Below are 21102 nucleotides of genomic sequence, written 5' to 3'. Positions count from 1 at the left end.
TGTAAGAATGACATATTTATGATATATCTCTATACCACCAAATGAGTTTGTTTTGTGATGAAGTTCAGTTAGCTTTAGTGGATTTTACAACCTGTTAAAATAAAGTTCCATTTGCTTGTTTTGAATGCTTCTAGAAAGAGGTGTGTCAATCCATTTGCATTCTTTCATCAATGCTGACAAGAAAAATATAGATTAACACGATGAATTCTCTCAGTAAATTTGTCATATGAATGTAAGGTAAAAGAGCAGACAAAGCTATGTTTCCTTTGTTTTAATTTTCTAAGCGTTTTTTTTTTTGTAAATAACAAATGTGTTTACAAAGGCCATGAATTTCTGCTCTACATTCAGACCTTTGAAGAAAAGTTGTGGAATATGTTATGGTAATTAATGATTTATTCTAAATTCAGCATGAATAAATCATTAACATGTGTTCGCATATCAGTGACTCTGCAAGAAAAATAGTATCGTTCAGTTTTCGAGAGATGTGTGCAGTGGTGTACCTTCACTGAGATAAGTTTTCTAGTACTACCCAGTAGATTAGTGATCAAATGTGTCTGTCAAGGAATTAGGTCCAGCACTGATTAATGTCGAATCTCTGAATTTAGTATCTAATTTAAGCTGAAATGGAAGATTCCTAAACACTGGAAAATCTGCTAGACTTGCTTTTCCAAGGCAAAATAATTGCAGTAATGTCTGAGTCACAAAGTACAACATGATTCAAGTACAGATTACTTTCTGTATTGAGTGAACGTATGAAGTGACGTCTTGTGCATCAGAAAGTCTGTTTATTCCCCCATAAGGACTCAACAAGTGTGATGGCCACTATAATGATGATATTTCTACTGGTCACTGTGTATGTATTGGATAAGCTGTCAGTTACTTGTCATGAGGGTTAATGGTTGCATCGAAAAAATAATGTCAACTTGTTGCTAAATGTATTTTCCCTGAAAATGTTTGCACTTGAATAATGCTATGCTATCCCTCCAACAAGGCAGTTGTGGTATAGGTGTTGAGTCAGGTCTCAGTACATGCACTGCACATGCACTATGGCAATTATCGGGGCTCCAGATAAGGTGTACCAATAAAAAATATGCACGATACGGTAGGAAAAAAATCAGAAAACATAGCAGATACACACCACAGCAATGGTGTACAGTCTTAGAATCTTTTACAGACATACTTATCTGAAAAAGTATTTCTTCATTGTTTATTGACCTGTTTACACAAGAGTAGCAATGTTGTGGTGCATATATGAAATGAAACACAAGATTACTTACACGACATTTAAATTTCCATTCAGTACTCTAACTTTTCCCAGTACTCATATATTGAAAAAATAAAGCGTACATACTCCTCATGTTGAAAAATTATTTGGAGCATTGCAATTATGGCTAGTGATTGATGCACCTGTTCACGCTTGGCCACGGTCCAATGGCAAACCATTGCTGACAAGTTTAAATATTAACTGTTAGTACTGACACATGCATCTCTGCTGCAGTAGTATCAGGACACGTGGTACAGTGTGCTAAGCATGGTTTCCATTCATTTTGATCCACAACAGGCATCAACAGCGTAGTGCATACTGAAGTCTACAGCTCATTTATGCCCAGTAATGTTCAAATAGCAAAATGTTTAGACAAAACCATACCATATACCATGTTCAAATTAGGGATTGTTCTGGGCCCAACTTGGATGTCTCTGTAGATATATATATATTTTAAGAGATAGCTATATTTCTGGTACTAGATGTCATCTATTTGTCCACTGATCCATCCTTTCATACTTTATCCCTTCCTAACAACACAATTGTGACCCTTGAAGATCCACAATACAACTGGTCTTCAGCAACCGATGCTAGCTGTAAGTGGTGGCTAACGAGATCAGGTGGTCAGGCTTGCTGACTTGGTTGACACATGTCATCAGTTCCCAGTTGCTGGGATCTATGTCTGGTTCAGAATGGATTATTTACAGACCACCACCATATGGCTAGAATATTGCTAAGTGCAGCTTTAAACCAACCAGCTAACCAACAACAGGTACTTTATTTCTCAAGAAAAAATACATGTTACTCAAAAGATGTGAAAGAAAACCCAATTTGTCATATTAGTGGGGTTAAACTGACATAGCTATGGCAGATTGACCAAAGTGACATGAAAATAATCAGGTGGATTTTTATCCTGCCTTTGAGTTGTTTACATGTATTGCATGTATTAAACCTTTCTTCTTGCTCCAGACATTAAATCATTTGCACAAAATTTGACAAAGTGTCAGCCATTATTAAGGTTCTTTTATCCTTTCATCAGCTGAAAAGGGTGTATAGTAGGGCATACATGGACAGGGAAGATATCATCTACTCTACTGCTATAATCTGTCAAGATTCGTTTTCATTGTTTTGTTGATGCTAGTGAGAGATTATCCACTGTTTTGTCTTTACAGCAGTGTAAGATTACATAGTATTATTGTGAGGCTTGCATTGAAGCAGAGCGTCACAATACTGTCAGTACAATCTGGCTGACAAGGCAATAACTTGCCATTAAAACCATGATCTGGATTATGATAACATGGCTGAATAGTGCAGTGTTTCTGGCAATGCATACTAACATTTGATCAAATGAAATGGAGACCATCTTTCTGAATCTTATGAAGTGAGTGGATGAGTTTAGTTTTAAGCCACTTTTAGGTATATTTGATATAAACCTAAATATTTCCAATGAAAGGAACCGGATTGATAGACAAGCATAAGCTCCAGGATACAGTGGAAAGAGGAGTTATATGCTATGATGAATGAACAATGTGAATGCTATACAATGTTGCAAAAACAAGAAGTAATGCCAATCATTGTTAAACAGTATACGTGTATGTATGCCATACAAACAACTATTTTGGATCAAATCTTCCTGTTAAATTTATAAAAGAGTGCACTAAATTAAAAGTCTTTATTTTCTATTGAGGAACAGTTTGTTTCCGAACAAAATTGAATTTTGGTTTCTTTTTTGAAAAGAAATAATGAGCCGAGTTAAGAGCAAGATGATGTTGGAAATATGAACCTTTCATATTTGTGTGCATTAAGGTCACTACCTTCAAGTCTGAGATGAGAATGTATAATTTGACAGAATTTGCTTCCGAAAGTAGTAGATAGGTGAATCGTTTGAAATTGCATTTTGAATATTGATAGGCTCGGTGATTCTCTTTGTTTGGTTGGTAATGAATTCACACAATTTAACAGTTTCCGAGAGAAAGGACCTAGCATAATTGACAGATTTACAGTTTACAGTCTGAAGGTTTGAGTCATCGCGCAGATTATAACCAACGACATCTGATATTCTAGGAAGAATAAGGTTGCTGAGATAACTTGGTGTAGTGTTATTAACCATTTTGTAAAACATAGCCATTTTATGAAAGTATCTTCTACGACATAACAGGTGACAATTGGTTTCTTTGTGTATTTTATGGTGACTGGTACCACAAACTGAGGCACACATGGTTCTTAAAGCATCAAGATTTAGCTTTTCAAGTATATCAGCTTGCAGTTTGATACAATTATCCCATATATGACTGCAGTAATCAAAAACTGGTAATATGAACTGTTGGTGCATGGTTTCTAGTGTTTTCCGGTGTAACAATATTTTAGACTTTTTACACAATTCACCACTGGTGCAACGTTTTTAGCACCGTCATTAATGTGGTCTTCCATGAGCTATCATGCTGAAGTGTAAGACCTGAATGTTTAAGACTTTGAACAGATTTAATGACATTGCCATTCATGGTTAGATTCGGCATTGAAGTTGGTTGCAACTTAAAAGTAAGTAAAATGTATTGATTCTGTCTTATTTGGATTAAAAGATACTTGCCACTTTTCTGCCCATTCTGAAATACTCTGTAAATCATCGTCCATTACCACAGTATTGACATCGGGGTCATCACTGATTGTATATGAAGAAGTATCATCCGAAAAAAGGCGTATATTGCTATTTATATCTTCAACTATATCATTTATATAAACAATAAACAAGAATGACGCCAATACATAACCCTGGGTTACCCCAGCAAAAACAGGTTTATTATCAAATCTAAATCCATTATTTATGACACATTGTTCTCTATTTTCAAGATAACTCTCAAACCATTTTAATAATTTACCCTTTATGCCATATCTCTCTAATGTATAAAAGATACCTTGTGAATGGGGACAACAGAAGCTTTCTTCCAAACTTGGGTGTTTTCAGAAAGGGATTGGTTAAATACATCTGGTAGAGGAGCAGTTAGAAGTCTAGTGTTTATTTTTAGAAACTTATCGCTAATTCCGCCGGGGCCTTTTGCCTTTGTAGTATCTACTGAATAAAAAATATCATAAATTTTTTTTGGCTTCAGATAAAGTTCACTTTAAGAATTATCAGTATATGACACAACTTCTTCATTATTCCTGTCTGGATAACTTTTAGCAATATTCCAGCAATATCACCACAGGAGATACCAGAAATGGGCTTCACATATTGTTCCCATGTGAATAATCGAACCCTAGTCTTTAGCATGATGAGCTAATTAACACTTTAACCACTAGGCTACCCAGCTACCCAGACCTGATGTAACCTAGACTAGCAAACTATTGAAGTCTTGCATTGAATATATTGGATATATTGGTTTCAGGGTCAGTTTGACAGACTACTTTCAATGACGTTTTTTGGCCTCAAGCATATACAATTTCTATGTAGTGAATTATGTATCTTTGCGATGTTCAAAAAAACTTTTAATATATGCCCCGTATCTGCTCAGTTGAAATAAACAAAGGCTCAGTCTGGTTTATTGCACGACTATACTGAGTCTAACTATAATAGAAGGTCACATCAGCTGACCCTTGAGCATTTACTTTCTGACAGTCCAATCAAGAGTGAGACGACCAGATTGAACCCATGAGACAACGGCTACTGTTTAGAGTCCAGTGGGACTTCTAAATGTTATTTTTTATTTTCTCTTCCCTGGTCACTGACACTGATCTCTCTAGAAATCAAAATCCACATGAAACACAGATAATTGACCTGCAGTATATAGCTGCAGTATAGCTTATATTTTCGCAGGATGACATCCTGGAATATAGGCAAAATGCTATTTTCAGCATTTTACTCACTGTTGTCAATAATAGTGTCTTCCATGAGTATCACTCAGAAGTGATCTTGAGGAAAATAGCATTCGGGTTTGTTTGAGTCCAAACATTTCCGAGGTAAGAGTAAAATGTTCCAGAAGCATGTGTGAATGTTAACTCTCACAATTGGGTAAGCTCCGTTCTCATTGGTCAATTGAAATGTTAGCTGACATGACCTTCTAGAGTTTGTAACGAAAAACACTGAGCCTATGTTTACTCAGACTGTGTGTCTGCTGTTTACTTTTGCAAATGTAAACATTACATGTCATTGCTTGTCTGATCAATGGTCATTTTGAAGAATGTCTCTGCTACTTTTAAGGAAAACATATCAACTTTGTAATAATTACATAAAAGTTTCTTTACTGGTACTGTCTGTACCAACTTTAGAAATTGACGAAAAGTAAGCACTCTTTTGTATGATCCCTGAGTTGATCCAAGTTGGGTCATGTGCATCATTTACAACAGGAAATCTGCATCATTCTGCATCATAACAGTATCATTCATAACAAGTTTGAGATAATATATATTGCACCAAGGCCTCACTAGCTACTGATGCTACTTATTAAATAATTATTGATCGATCCGAACTCCTGTCTTCAAAGTTCAACAAATGACAAGACAATTCTCTTGTGACATAGTTGATATGTTTGTACGTAAATCCAATAAGGGTCTATTGTGAATTAACGACCATAGTAATGTGGTACGTGGTGCAGCCTGTCAAGAAAATACTTTGTTCTTTCCCACCCATACATGATTCATCATCTTTGTCTGACAGTGAATGTATACATCCAGCTGCCTTTGTCACTTTCTTTAATTAAAAATAGTTAAAAGTCGATCACCAGTCCTCTCTTATGTTTTAACAAGTTTTTTTAGAGATCTAATAATTTTCATGATGGCTTCAAGAATTAGACCACATTTTTAATGACATGGTTTGTTGTTGATGAAGGCAATCTTTTCTGGTCCAAAAAAAACCAACTTGAAGTAGTATTAGTGTATATACTTTCACGTATTGTACATGTTTCAATGAGCACAATGTTGGTCCTGTGTTCATTGTAATCTCCTTCTGCAGTGTTGCAGGTCTGTGGGAAATCTATCCCAGCCCTGCATGGGCAGCACTATGTCACACCACACTTTTCTAAAAATAAATAATTCATTTCTCTCAATAATACTGTCAACCCTCAAGGAAGCTACTATATAATTTATTCCACAAATAGTTACGCATTTAGATTCAGTGTTGCAATGTTGCATTAAATGGACTCTTGAACCTTCTACCAGACGAACATTATTTCAAGCGAACCACACAGAGTACAAATATTACAAATATTCTATGCACAACTTGAGATTTAAACCAGTTCAGCAATAGCTACGACAGTTTTCGATGCATGGAGCAATTGTTTACATATATGTATGGCAAGTGTTCTCTGTTTGGAAACTGTTCACCTCAAAGTTTCAGTTGTCAATTTCAGGCAAGTTGGAAGTGCTAAAGTGAGTGCACATGCTCAAAGATTTATAATAAAAGCAATCTCATTGTTGAAAATGTGTGACATTAAGGATTACATATACTCTAGGGGTATACTATGCATAAATCATTTATTGACATCGTTATAAATGAAACCCCATCGTTAGAACTACTCATTTCAACATTTAATTATGTTGAATCGACCTTTTGGACAAAAGTGCACAATTCTCTCCCGCAAACAAAATTTCCTCAAAATCAGAGGGACACGCCTCCGTAATGTACATCGAGGATACTATATGAGTGCCTGTGTCATCCTATGGTTATGACACAAGTGCCTACATGCTGGTATTTCCCGAGCAAGAGCAAGGGATATACCAATATTTAGGCATGAGTGTGGCAAACATAGTATGTTATGGGCACGAATCTAATATTCTGTTTATTACCAAAGTTGTCAAATTGAGGAAAATGACCCAAATCTACAGGCTGGCTACCCTCCATCACCGCATGTAGAACGCAACATCACAGAAGGAACGTGACGCTATAGTGTTGTTATGACATCACGTCAATATGACAAAATGATATTTTACCTTAGGGCATTGTATGGAAAATATGAACCTTTATACATTTGCTCTCATAGGTAATAATATGAGGTATACCATGTAGGTTGCTGTAGTATTCATGTACATTTCCGGGGGTAGATTATCTTGTTTATAGGTTTGTCTAAACCTGCTATCATGACAATTCTTTTGAAAAATGGAAGCTCTGTGTTTTCACAATCTACTGCCATTTAATCTTGTCACCTGCTTTGCATTTTTTGCAAGATACAACTTGTTTTCACTGACACTTTTGTCAAAATCGCTTGTCATAATGGTTATAAATCATTCTGTTACAAGTGGTATCATTCAAAATCTTTTTGGTCATGATTGAAAAACATATTTAACTACAAGTAGGAAGCAGTTTTGATATTTTAACTGGAGGAAAACAAAACATAATCTAATTTATCCTCAAACTGACTTTAGACCATGACAGTACAATTTTTAAAATTGGTGTCACCCTGTCGTGAACATTAACCAGTTGGAGAGGAAATGCTATTTAGGATTGTATTCACAGAGTCACAAAATCTAGACTACTTTCTACTGGTAGCAAAATATATATCTGATTGATAGACAATAGGATTTTGCATGACATAACAATTTCACTCTTGGAAGCGTATGGGTGTCAGTAAAATACTACTTACAATATTATTGTCACTGTGACCAAATCCTTAATTGCTTGTGAGGAAGAAATGTTCTTATGTTACAAGTTGTGTCATGTGGTTTGTCATGTGGTTAGGTTATCAATCATTTACTAGAAAATAGTTCTGATTTTTTAACTCGCTGAAAACAAATCTTAATAGCATCTTCTATCTTGGAAGCGAGGTAGGTGTCAAACCACCTGGTTTAATATGTATACAGGCTTCCATAATTGCTCTCTTCGCACTCAGAAACAACATATTTAGCACAAAGTGATGGGTCCTGTGGAAATCTGTGCATGGTGACACCATCACCCAACACCTTGGAGCATTTAACAACAATATAGCGATTCGGCATGTCTTTGTTGATGTTGAGAAATCAGCAAATTGACAAGCTTGTTACACACTTTATATACAAGTAAGCTTGTTACACATTTTATATACAAGTAACTGAAAATCCTTCCTCACATGAGTTGCGTAACATGTCTGTGGTTTCGTTGGCGGGCGAGAGTGAAGGAAGCTACTTTTTGGCAACTCTTAATCACTCAGTATTTATTAACCATGCATTTAAAAAAAATAAAAATTGTGTTCCGCTTGAGACTAACCAGAAGTCTTTCATATGTATTGGTTAAAAGAGTACAATAAATGTGAGTTTATTCGTTATTTAAGCAGTCCCTTCGTAATTTTGCTAAGATATTCATAACATCCTATTTGTCTATCATGAAACATTGAGTAACTTTGTGGACGACAGCTTGATTATTGAACAGAACCAAGTTTTGATATAGATTCTTACAACGTTATCAAGCAGATGTGACTACTACCAGTTGATTACCAGTATATTTACACGGTGTGTGATGACAAGCAGCAGATTGGTGTTAACAGTATCAGGAAATTGATAACAAATGGTTCATGTGGAGATGTGTCCAGACAGTGTGAGAACTACAAATATGACAAGTGTTCATTAACCAGTATCTAGCATGGATACAAACATTAAGGTTATGTGGCTGTCAGCTTGTTTTCTTCAATCATTACTTTCAGACAGCTATGTACCTCATTTCGATGTCTCATTTGCTTTGAAATCATTCTTTCCATGCTTATTCAGTCTTTGATATCAGCCTCTTTCTGACATACGATCTATGACTACATGCAGCAATGGGTGAGTGAAGTAACCAGCTGAAGAAATGTTCTGTGTGTAAACTCAAATTGTTGTCATGTTGGTAATTATTAGTACTCCATTCCACAAATCGATGTTTAAGATGAGCGCTACGATATTCAGTATTTAAGAAACAGGAATTTCGATTGTCTAGGGTCTTTCTGTTGAAAGGATCCCTTGCTACTGGTTGATATGATTTCAATATGAATTTGACTTGCTGTCTACTGGTTGATATGATTTCAGTATGAAGTTGATTGGCAGACTTAGTATGTCATTTTGAATGTTGGTTGTCATGCGTCTACAAGGAAGTATAGACACATTAAGATGATTTTGAATTGTCAATAGTAGCATCTCAGTTAATTTGGAATTATTTGTTTACGCTAATATATTTTTTAGAAATGTTATGAAAATGTATCCCCGATTCTCTTTTTTTGGGATTTTATGATCCTCCACGTGCAAGTAATAAATACCAGTATGCAATATATTGAGACACATCTTTTTAACATAAACAAAATGTTACATGTAGCTAGTTTGACAGAAAAACAGGCAAATCTTTGAGAGTTTGATCGGGAAGTTACTTCAAGCAGTTATTTCACTGTCCAGAGTAATGCCCCTTCACTTGCCAGGATTTGCTGTTAAGGGAGTTTGTCATCATGGCTTTCTACCATCATGACTGATACCAGATTCACATGTATCATGTGTTTCTGTGGGTGCTTTCATGTAAAACAAATACAGTTCTTATAACAGTAGAAAAATTGCCACTCATTCTCTAGAACTTACCAAACTGGTTGAAACAACTAGTAGAAATTTGAAATGTATGAGGCATTTTACCACCATTTTAAGGACAAGTGGACTTAATTATTCACAGTTTGTCATTATACAGCTGGAATATTTCAGAGTGCAGTATTTAACAGAAAACAAATATTCAGGCTAAGACAACTAGATCTACCACTTGATTTTTCAAACGTTTTATGGTTTCTTTTGTAGAGCTACTTCACACACAGCTTGTCAAGAAGATCAGTGACCTTTCATAAGCACCAAATGTCTCAGAAACGCATGATGTTCAGAAGTAGTGAGATATAATCACAATTATTAGCATTCCATTGAAGGTGTTGCAGTGTGAGCAAGGTGTTTCAGTGCAAACACTTTACATGTTTTTCCATGGCTAGCCAAGCAATACTATTTTGTAACCTGCATCAATGCGGAATTGGGGATGATGTATTTAACAACATCAATACGTACATATGTCTCAGTTCATGTTAACATGTTATCCCATGAACTGTAGTAGCCAATGTCTTTAAATTTGGTGACAGTGACATTGGATCATTACACAGATGCTACTGATTCCAATGGCAGGGGACGTTTCCATGTTAGTGGCAAATACTCAGCGTTTTCATATGTTTGTCTAGCGGCCACAAAATTTCCGAGTCCCGTGCTGGGATTCGAACGACAGACCTTCTGATCCGAAGTCGGACACCTTGTCCACATACCCAAAGAGGTTAAACCCCGTCAACATGCTGACAAGGTAAAGATGCCCTGCTACATTTGCAACAATAGGAACCGTTAGGTCATTCTTACTGACAAACTGTAAGAAAAGTATAATTCTTTATGGACAACTTCTTTACATCATTATTACGCGATGTTTCATCAAAGCTCCTTATACCCTAGTCAAGCTAGAAGTTTATCCATAAAGCATAGTACTTTTCTTATTTTTCATCAACTTCTAAATCAAACAGATCATAACAGACTTCTGTCTCATTATTAGCAGATGATAAAGTGAGCTGGCTTGTGTTGCATTCTGAATGGAATCACTGACGTGTTGTCAGTATTAATTAACCTAGTTTCATAAAACAAAAGACTGTTAATAAAATTATTATTTATAAGAATCAATATCAGTTCTTTATTGACCAATTTTTGTGTGTGAGATTTTGGAAACATAATCAGATAGGATATGAATAGCTGTTAGTCAACCTGAAATTGTACGTGACATGGGATATAGTGGGTGGGTCTGTGTATAATGCAGCTTGCATCACTCTGTGAACTATGTCAGCTAGGGACGGTGAACACAAAAGGATATTAATCCAATATTTATCCAGCCACAGTTGTTGCTTTGTCAGGTGAACAAACAGCACTAAGCTCAAGTCAGCTGTGTCTACTTCAGGTTCAGTTAACAGTATACTATATGTATATAAGACACATTGCAAGTGTGACCCACTTACAGAAATATATGTGTGCAGATTTTTGTTCCATCCAGTCTCATCTACAGATAAGCTGCGTAGATGCACAAGTTACACAGTTTTTTATGTGAAAACTCAATTCCTATTAAGTCTATATGCTTGCATGAATTTGTGTAGATTTCCAATAATGTGATCTTACAAGTAATACACAAAAATGTCAAATGTTAGCTTGCATACCAGTGGATAAATAAAATATGGTATTTGGGGAGGGTCTGTTTCAGGACATGAACTTAGCAACTTGCAGGCTTTCTTATCGTTTCTCATATGACAGATCAAATATAAGAATGAAGATTTTTTGGATATCAACTTCTTTATATGAGAACACAACGTTTCGGAGTTAATGCTTACTCCTTCATCAGGTGATTGAGAATGGGGTACAGAGCTATATTTATATGTACAGGTAAAACAATAACAAAGTAACAAGTGGAATGAATTAACGAAAGCTGGAAGCCAGCATAAACAAGCGCTGATAAAGAAGTTGATATCCATAAAATCTTCATTCTTATGCATTTCACTTCTAAATGCCCTTCAAAGACTAGATCAAATATATATAACAAACACTAACATTTAAACTTTATTATACTTTTACACTTAATGGAAAATGGCCAAATACCCAAGTGAGTTTGAGGGAGGTGACTACTATGTATTTGGTTACTCAAAGGAAAATTAGGATAACCAACTGAGAACTTGAGAGAAGACAATACATAACTCGATTGCCCTAGAAGTTATCTGTCCTTAGGCATGCTAGAAACCCAGGATTGTTGGTTTGAATCCTGGTCACTCACAATCATTATTCTCGACCAATAAGAGGGCTTGCTTTGACCACACCCCTTTATGCGGCCTTATCGTCCTTGCTTGGATAACCAACTGAGAAGACAATACATAACTCGATTGCCCTAGAAGTTAACTGTCCTTAGGCATGCTAGAAACCCAGGATTGTTGGTTTGAATCCTGGTCACTCACAATCATTATTCTCGAGCAATGAGAGGGCTTGCTTTGACCACACCCCTTTATGTGGCCTTATCATCCTTGCTATCATCTGTCATTTGTGTCAAGATCATTTAGTTGAGGGTTAAAGTCGGCTTTCAGTCAACTTGTCGCAATAGCAATAAAGATTGGGTATATGTTATGAGTGGTGATTGATAGGCCAGTCACCCATGATTATGTTTAGTTGAAGTTTAAATCAGTTGCATGCGACTGTAGCTTAACAATCGGCAGAGCAGGCAGGCAGAGTATAACAAAGTGTCTGGCCTTGTATACAGAAATCGTACTATGAAGTGTTTCGAGTCTGGCGTCATCTAAAAAATTTTATACATTTTGAAAAAGATCTTTGCTCCTTGCAGTGACATGATGGCCTTTGGTTTCCCCACCCTAAATTCATGGGTTTCACCAAAGTGATTTACAGCTAAGGCATGCATCTCTTTGTCATTTACACCCACATATACCTGGTAAACTGTTCACAGCAGGTAACACCCACACATTCACACCCACTACCACAAATACTGTGTTGTAATTTAATCCTTCCATTGGGTCCTGTACTTTAAACTGAAGAAACTATGTCCACCTATCCTTCTTTCTTCACATGATAAAATTCATCGTATGAGAAGTGTAAAAACAATGTCAGGCATCATTTAGATCGCATCCTGTAATTAGTGTGTCATCATTCCTTGAAATCAATGAATATAATCGAAAACAATTTTTTCTCCCACATTACATTCATGAGACATTTCTGTGTAATATTTAATGACAAAAAAATATCCCATTACATTTGGTTGTATTAGTGCATTGCAAACAAAGCAGCTTCTCCCTTGATGATTTTTAGTTGGGATAGGTCTTCTGTCAGAATGTTTGTTGTTAGAGATGATAAAAATCATCAGGTGGGCTGCCTCAGTGACTTGCTTGATGCCTTTGACTCAGTCTCAGGATTACCAGGTCCAGACTTGATAATTGACAGATTGCTGTCATATAATGTCAGACCTGGCCAATGAAGAGACATGTTTTCTCAAATATTGTCAGGACAAACATATTCCTGTATGTCTTCAGGTGAAAAACATTACAACCTCCTATTGTCAAATGCATAAGATTATATCTGTAGTATCCTCAGGCATATTGATCTGTAGATTCGCTTGATCATTGCTCGTATAGATTTCCCTTGGCAAATTTCAGGCTAAATGAAGCATTTTATGTACCATATACTACCATAGATAAGCCAGTCACAGATAAGCTGATGTCCTAACTTGACTCTTAAAATCTGTATCAAAATGGTATCGGAGGGACATTGATAGATGAGCTACCGTACCAATTAACTTACAGTGACATTGTGTTTGTTCCATGTACCCAGATCCCATATATCCAGAAACCTCGCCTTCCTGTCATTTCTCATGAACAATATATAAGTGACTGTCTATAGCAGATATTCAGTTTCCATTTCCGGATGGTGAATTTTTCAGACAAACCTGCAAAATCAACACAAAACTGACTCTCTTATCCGCACAAAGCTTTGATCTACCACTGACCATGTGAAGTGAAGCAAGAGTGACCACGTGTTTTGACACAAGACAAGGTCTGGTGATGTGGATTAATGATCAATCAGCAGGGTAGTGGTGGTGATAAGTAGGCCTATCTGTCATTGAGTGAATTGTAAGTGGCAAATCAAAACAACCATGCCGTTATGGAAGTGATTTGGACCAAGAAGTCTTTACTCGCTACTGTTTCAACAACAAAGCCCGGATGACAGAAATCCAGATATCTGGGTATTCAATTATCCGGACAATTTATGCAAAACAAATGTGTCCGGATATCTGGGGTCTCACTGTAATATTGTTTGGAGTGTGAGGTTTCTAGATATCTGTCATACAGATTAGCAGGGTTCCACTTTACCAGGATTATTGCTGAGTGAGGCATTAAACAATCAACACATGGATGAAAATATGAGCAACAATTCACACATTGTAAAGTGTAAATACTTCAGGCACTTTTAAACACACTGTTCTTCCCTGCTGTGTGTACACACATGGCGTGTGAAGTATTCCGGCAGTGACACACACTTTCCAGATACAAATACCTTGCCATGACATACGTTCTTGACCTCCTGATTTTCATTATCAGCAGTGTTATGACAGTCTGTTTTTACTAAGATCTCACGATGACTCCCCACAGGCTCATAAAATATGTGCCTGAAACAGGAGGGTTATCATATAAATGGTACCATATATGTTCCAGCCACCTTTGTTTTCCATTGCTGTTGGCGAAGAATATATATGAAAATAGGATGTATGTAAGTTCTGATTCTGCTTATGAACGCATATTTACAAAGACTTGGAGTTACATAGTTAACCCATGTAATCAGTTTCATCAGTTAAGTATTTCCGAAGGAGTTTTTAGTTGTCAGGAGATGTTTGTTTACCACCATTGTCATGATGGTTCTTCTTCCTCCAATTCATGATGTAGCATCGAGATTAGAAAATGGGGAAAGGAAGTGTTTTCTCTTTGTGGCGGCTTCAAAATTTCTGAGTCCTGTGCTTGGACTCAAACCACAGACTTTCTGATGTGAAGTTTACTTCACTGACATTTCAATTTGAGCTACATTTATTACTTTAACTCACAGTTTTCTCACAGATGACTCACAGTTTTCTCACAGATGACTCACAGTTTTCTCACAGATGACTCACAGTTTTCTCACAGATGACTCACAGTTTTCTCACAGATGACTCACAGTTTTCTCACAGATGACTCACAGTTTTCTCACAGATGACTCACAGTTTTCTTGGTAAATACATATTGCAAGCTTTGTTGGGGGATGTCATTATGCTGCTGTTAGATGGGTTCTGAACAGCAGCATTGAGAGGGTTAGACAACCAAGTAACAAATTAGTCTGGAAGTTTGATTTATAGAAAAATTAGAATTTTTTATCCCATCAATCTGTGACACCTCTATGTTATTACTTAGTGAAAGTTATCTTTATTAAATGCCTAAGGTATTTCTATGGGTAATTGTCAGACTAAAGTATAAATGAAATTTCAGCAGCTTACTTTAGGAAAATATTATCTTGGGAGAAATGACACTTTAAATGTGCTGTGACAAGATATTGATTCATGCTGTATTGAGTTGTCAGGTAGGTTTACTTATAAATAAGACAAGTTGAAACATTATCTTACACACAAGATGATGAATGACTTGTTTCACATTCCTTTTCAACTACTGTCATGGTGCTAGATTGCTACTTGCTAAAAGCAGGTTGCTTGTGGAATGTTTGCTTAAAGTAGTTGTTGTAACAGAATGCACTTGACCGGTTTATGAGACAGTTTTGCTCATACGAACCACGTATCACTTTTCTCCTTAAAGGTTACCAGGGCTACAAACAATCCACTATAGTCTGTTTGCAGTGAAACCTTAGGAGTGAATTTCACTTCAAACAAAAATTTAAATCAAATAAAGTGAAATTGAGATTGTGAATTCTCATAATTTTAACATGCCATTTGAACTTATAAATCTTAGGATTTTATTCAACTTAAAATAGTTGCAGTGAGGGTAAGGGCAGTAGATGGAATAGTCAAACAAATAGATTTACAAATATACAAGTGTTCACTGTTATTCTGACTGGAACACATAATTCCATTTTTTTGTGTCTCATTTTGGTAAATAACACCCCAGTTATAGTGAAAATATTCAATATTTAAAAAGTGATTAATAGTCGATTTTTGTGATCACGAATAAAAAATTAAATTCTTAAAGGGATACAGTTTGATTCACCGAATATGCAGCTGAATTGTATGAAACGAGTGACTAGTTGTATCTAACAAGTCCACTATTCTTTATGTAAACAATGTTAAATAGAAAATAAATTATTGTAACTTCTCTTCTGTAGCATGTGTCAGTCAATATATTTAATTCAGTATTGATTTCAAAATTGAAATGTTTTGTCTAAAATATAGTGATATACATCAGTTACAAGAGATTGAGGGGCAGTAGGGTAGATTAGTGGTTAAAGCATCCACTCATCACAACCAAGGCCCTGGTTCGATTCCCCACATGGTAACAATGTGTGAAGCCCATTTCTGGTGTCCCTCACCATGATGTTGCTTGAATATTGCCAAAAGCTGAACCCCAGTCTGTCCAACATAGCGTCAGGAGCAAGCTAGTGACTGTTTGTGTGTGGATACGAGTTTGTTGCCATATGTTTTTATGTACAGTTAGCATTGTGTTGCCCCAGAGCATACTCAAAACTCCTATTTCCCGTCACAGTGGCAACAGATTATGACAAACAATAGAGGACAGAAAGGAAAGTCTATTTGTTTTCATGTGTACATTTGTAGCTATCAGTTTGTGCAAAAGGTAATGTAAATACCATATTTCCTCTATTAGATGCTTGGATGTCTTTATTGCAGGTCTCATATATACATGGCCTGATTTCTTATACATGCTATTAAGCAAATATTAACTGAGCTGTCTATAAGTCCCATAATCTCAAACAGCAGTCAGTCCAGTATTTGGTAAAATATATTTTCCCAATCATACTCACTACTGGAGGGTCTTTAATCCCTCCTTCTGTTGCATCTGCTCAAGCCATGCAGTAACATAACTTGTGTCATTTCCCAAGTCCCTTACTGTACTCTTGTCAGACATTTATGGCATTGTTCATGGTGACGTGCTTTCTTTTCTTACAGAAAATATCGTTTAATTGTTTTAGCTAAAGCAATTACATGGTATGTTTGTTATTTTAATTCCTTGATTTTGTACATAAAGTACTCATGCATAAATAATCATGTCGGTACTCAGGGTTCGAAATTAACACTTTGAAGTAGCAAATTTGCTATTCAAAATCCAGTTTTACTATTTGAAAAAAAACTCAGTAGCAAAAGCTTGCTACCTGGCATTCTCTAGTGGCACCACTTACGTTCATCAGTCAGACATATTTTTGTGCATTTTCACTTGCAAACTTACCAATACTGGTATTTTAATTTCACAAGTAATGCTCAACGGAAAGTTTATTGGTCACTTACACATTGCACTAACATAATTGCAACAGTTTATCATTACAGCATAAGTATCACATTCACTGCTTCCGATGTTTGATAATGGACAATCGTTATTTCCTGAACTTCTGTATGCGGAAAGCTGGTAAAACATTATCTGGTAGTAAAAGTAAAGCTACTATTTTTCCACAACTTGATAAATACCAGTCCACAGAAGTCCATAAAATGCAATGAACTGATTATGTGATATATTTTACGTATGTCTTTTATCAGTGAAAACGAAAATACAGTTTATTAATGAGTAAATGTTCAATTATTTCATTTTTCGTCGCTGTCAAAATGAAAGTTCGATTTACAGTGGAAGCTGTCAAAACTGGCATCTGTCCATTCCGGCAAGTTGTCAATACTGCTCTACAATTCGACACATTGTCTAAATCAGAAAATTTCTTCAGTCCCAATGAGACAGCTTCCACTGTATTAATGAAAAAAAAGCACAATTAATTATGGTATATTTTGGAGGTTTTACAGATGAAGACACAGTAAAGATGATCAGACTATTCAGTCAATTGCTAAAAATGCAAAATCTAACCCAGTCATGTAAGTGATGCCTGTCACTACTGTGCACAAGTGGAAATTTAATTTTGAGAAAATGGCAAATACTCAGAATTTGAGAGTGGTGACAAAGATTCTTTTCTGAAGAAAATGTGTTGTTGTGTCTGCCATGATTTCAGTAAGGATAACAGCTCAGTTGTTGGATGGACATCCAACATGTATGTATCTGAAAATGGGTTAATAGTAGGGATTAACAGCAATGCTAAAATGTACTGCTACCAGTCAAGGGCTTATGCTACATATTCTTAAACTAGTTAGCAAGTACTTTCTACCTGCTGAAAGTAATTTCCAACACAGATACAGTGTATCAGTAAACATTACAGTGCACCTGTGGTATCTACTTATCTTTTAAAACAGCATTTTGAGAATGTGATTTAGACTTTAGTGAGTTGCTGTTGTGAAACATTAAACAGAACAGACATCTAGGCTCTAACAGAGGAAATACGGTACTTCGGTATAACTGCCACATGCGATAAATCTGATGATATCATTTACATTACAACTTTGACGTGTTTACAGCATGTTTTATAAACTGGGGTGGGCAAAAAATCATAACCATCATCTCACAGTTAGGGTTAAGGATTGATAAGGATCTAGATATCAAATATTTATAAAATGTATGTTTGTTGTTTAATGCTGCACTCAGCAATATTCCTTATGTATCATAATGGTGTCAGTAACTGAGTCTGGACTGCACAGTCTAGAAACTAGCATCATGAGCATCAGCTTACGTGATGGTGGGACGCTGACACCGTGACGTCTACCACACTTCACAAGACAACCCGTTGGTTGCCTCTTCTCATAAGCGTAGGTTCCTGAAGACATCCAGCCCTTCATTCTTACTGAGACTCCACACGGTGTATTGATTTATCAAAAACTGTATGACAACTTTTCACATGAGACAAATGCATTGTCTAATCTTCAGCCATTTTACCTTGTCCTTTAACCTGTACGTCTTTTTCAACCTGTAGGTAAAGAAGACTAACAGTTAATAATCTCAAGGGTTCTTACAGGAAATGTACGATTTTAGAAAGTCTTCAAATGGTGTAGTGTTCTAAACTAAGGTTTATTTATCCCCACCACACATTTAGCGAGTAACGGGGTATATAGTGTTAGGGTCAGTCCGTCAGTCCATATGTGGGTGCATACGAAATTAGAATATCTTTATATAAAGAACCATTGACTAGATTCTTTTCATATTTGGTGCCTAGGTTCATCACAGTACAAATGTATAAGAAAGGTCCCAGTTGGGTTTGGTGATCTTGACCTTCATTTCAATGTCATGTGGGGAATTTAACATCTTACCCTTGTCTGTGATGTATCTCTAGAACTGTTCACTGGATCTTCTTCATATTCAAGACAAAGCTTTATCTAGGGAAGACATAGGGTTCAGTCAATTTTAGCGACCTTCATTTAATTTCAAGGTCATGGAAACACTTTGAAGATTTCAGCATGCTAACCTGCATGTTATGATTGTTAGCGAGATATCTCAAGAAGCATTCACTGGACTTTCTTCATATTTGACACCAAGCTTCAGGAAGCTGCAAGGTCCAGTCAGTTTTGGTGACATTCACATAATTTTCATGGTAACTGCGACACTTTGAAGATTTCAGCATGTTGAAGTGCATGTTAAGATTGTCAGCGAGATATCCCATGAACAGTTTACTGGATTTTCTTCATAGACTTTCAAGACTAATAATCCTTTGAGTGTTTTTCAATAAGCAGTTTCTTTAGTACTATTTTTGCATGTTTCATACACTATGACATTCGTGTCAAGGTCAAAGTAAGTCTTGAAAATATCTGTGCGTTTGAACAGTTACAAAGCATTAGATATCAAGAGAGGCTGACTCATGTTTTTGTTCTACCCATTTGGTATTTACCGTATTTCATCTTATAAGCATCCAGACTACCAGACGAGGTTGTTATTTGAGGCCCTTTGTTTTTTCCTCTTACTGGATGTAACAACTTGTCTGTGAACTGCTTTACTCCCCACGCGTATTAGAGGCCTGGCGCTTATTAGATGAAATATTGTATTTGTATGATATTTATGATCCTAATTTGAACATGTTGGGAGATTGAGAGTGGTTGGAGTATGGGAATCTGAAGTCACAGCTGAGGATCTGCTTGATAGCAGTAATGATCGTGAGATAACAGTCCGGCAGTTACACCTGATCACACTTCCATACTGTGGATTTATACATTATCTGATTAATTTGATCTTTATCTACAGCTGTCTTTCAGGTGTAAGTCCACCTGTTGCAAACTAAATGAATCCTGATTTCAAATGATAAATATCCATCATTTGTTGAAATTATTTCATTCATATGATTTTAGTTGAATCTCATTAATCATGAGGAAATTTCAAAAAGTTAGTAGTGTCATTAAGTCATACAGTTTTCCATACACTAACAGACCAAACCTATACCTTGGTCAAGGACTTTCTGTCGAGACTTTATATCTCTATTTACAAGATATTTTGTTATTAAGGTGGCCAGTGTACACGAAGAAGGAACATTTACTGTTATATGAAACAAAATAAAAGTTTTTAGATAGTTATTATCATTATTTGAAAATGTTCACTCATTTGCATTACACTGAAAGTATAACCCTGAACATAAGTGCTGAAATGTTATGCCATTATGAGACCTTTGTTTGCTGAGCTAGCCCAACCTCACCTCACAATAAGTATTTTGTTGCATATGGTTGAAATATTTCTGTTGGGTTTTCTTCAGTCTTCATTCATCTCTCCATGGCTGCATTTTCTGGCACAATATATTTTTTTACATAAAATATCAGGCAGAATTACTAAGCATGGAAGGAAAGCAATTAATTAAAATTTATAATGGTTTCAAACAGAAACTAGTACCATGCCACAAAGATATAGACTAATATGTTACTGTGAGCATGAAACACACCTAAATGTGGCACTCATTGCATTAAAGGACTTGTCTTTTCATGGAACTAATGGTTTCCTTAATTTTACAACTTGTGAGAAGCTTCTCAAAGAAATTACAAATATTATACAAATGTCCTGATACAAATACATTTTGCAATGCTCATGTTGCAGTACAATACCAGTAACATAAATCTAACTGGTGAAACATACATACAAGTGAGTGGATAGTCTATAATGAAAGCAGCTTGTTACGCGTTCATTGATACATGTGTGACTGGATGTAGTTGATGTCTGGTGTGTCTAGAAACATCGTCCAGATGATCTTGCTGCAGTTGTAGCAAACCTGTCACATACTTCTTGCAGACCCTGAAGCAAATATATCCAAGAAAGCCCATACAG

The 21102-nt window shown here is 36.0% G+C and overlaps 1 protein-coding gene across 4 annotated transcripts in view; it reads left to right on the top strand.

The window, feature by feature from the left end:
- Positions 1-21102, top strand: part of LOC137293416 (UTP--glucose-1-phosphate uridylyltransferase-like) — a 65957-nt gene that overhangs the window by 9646 nt on the left and 35209 nt on the right. The window lies entirely within an intron of this gene.

The sequence above is a fragment of the Haliotis asinina genome, chromosome 8, assembly GCF_037392515.1.
Source record: "Haliotis asinina isolate JCU_RB_2024 chromosome 8, JCU_Hal_asi_v2, whole genome shotgun sequence".
Classification (NCBI taxonomy): Eukaryota; Metazoa; Mollusca; class Gastropoda; order Lepetellida; family Haliotidae; genus Haliotis; species Haliotis asinina.
Note: the sequence above shows the minus strand (reverse complement) of the source record. Positions and strands in the feature narration are given on the sequence as shown.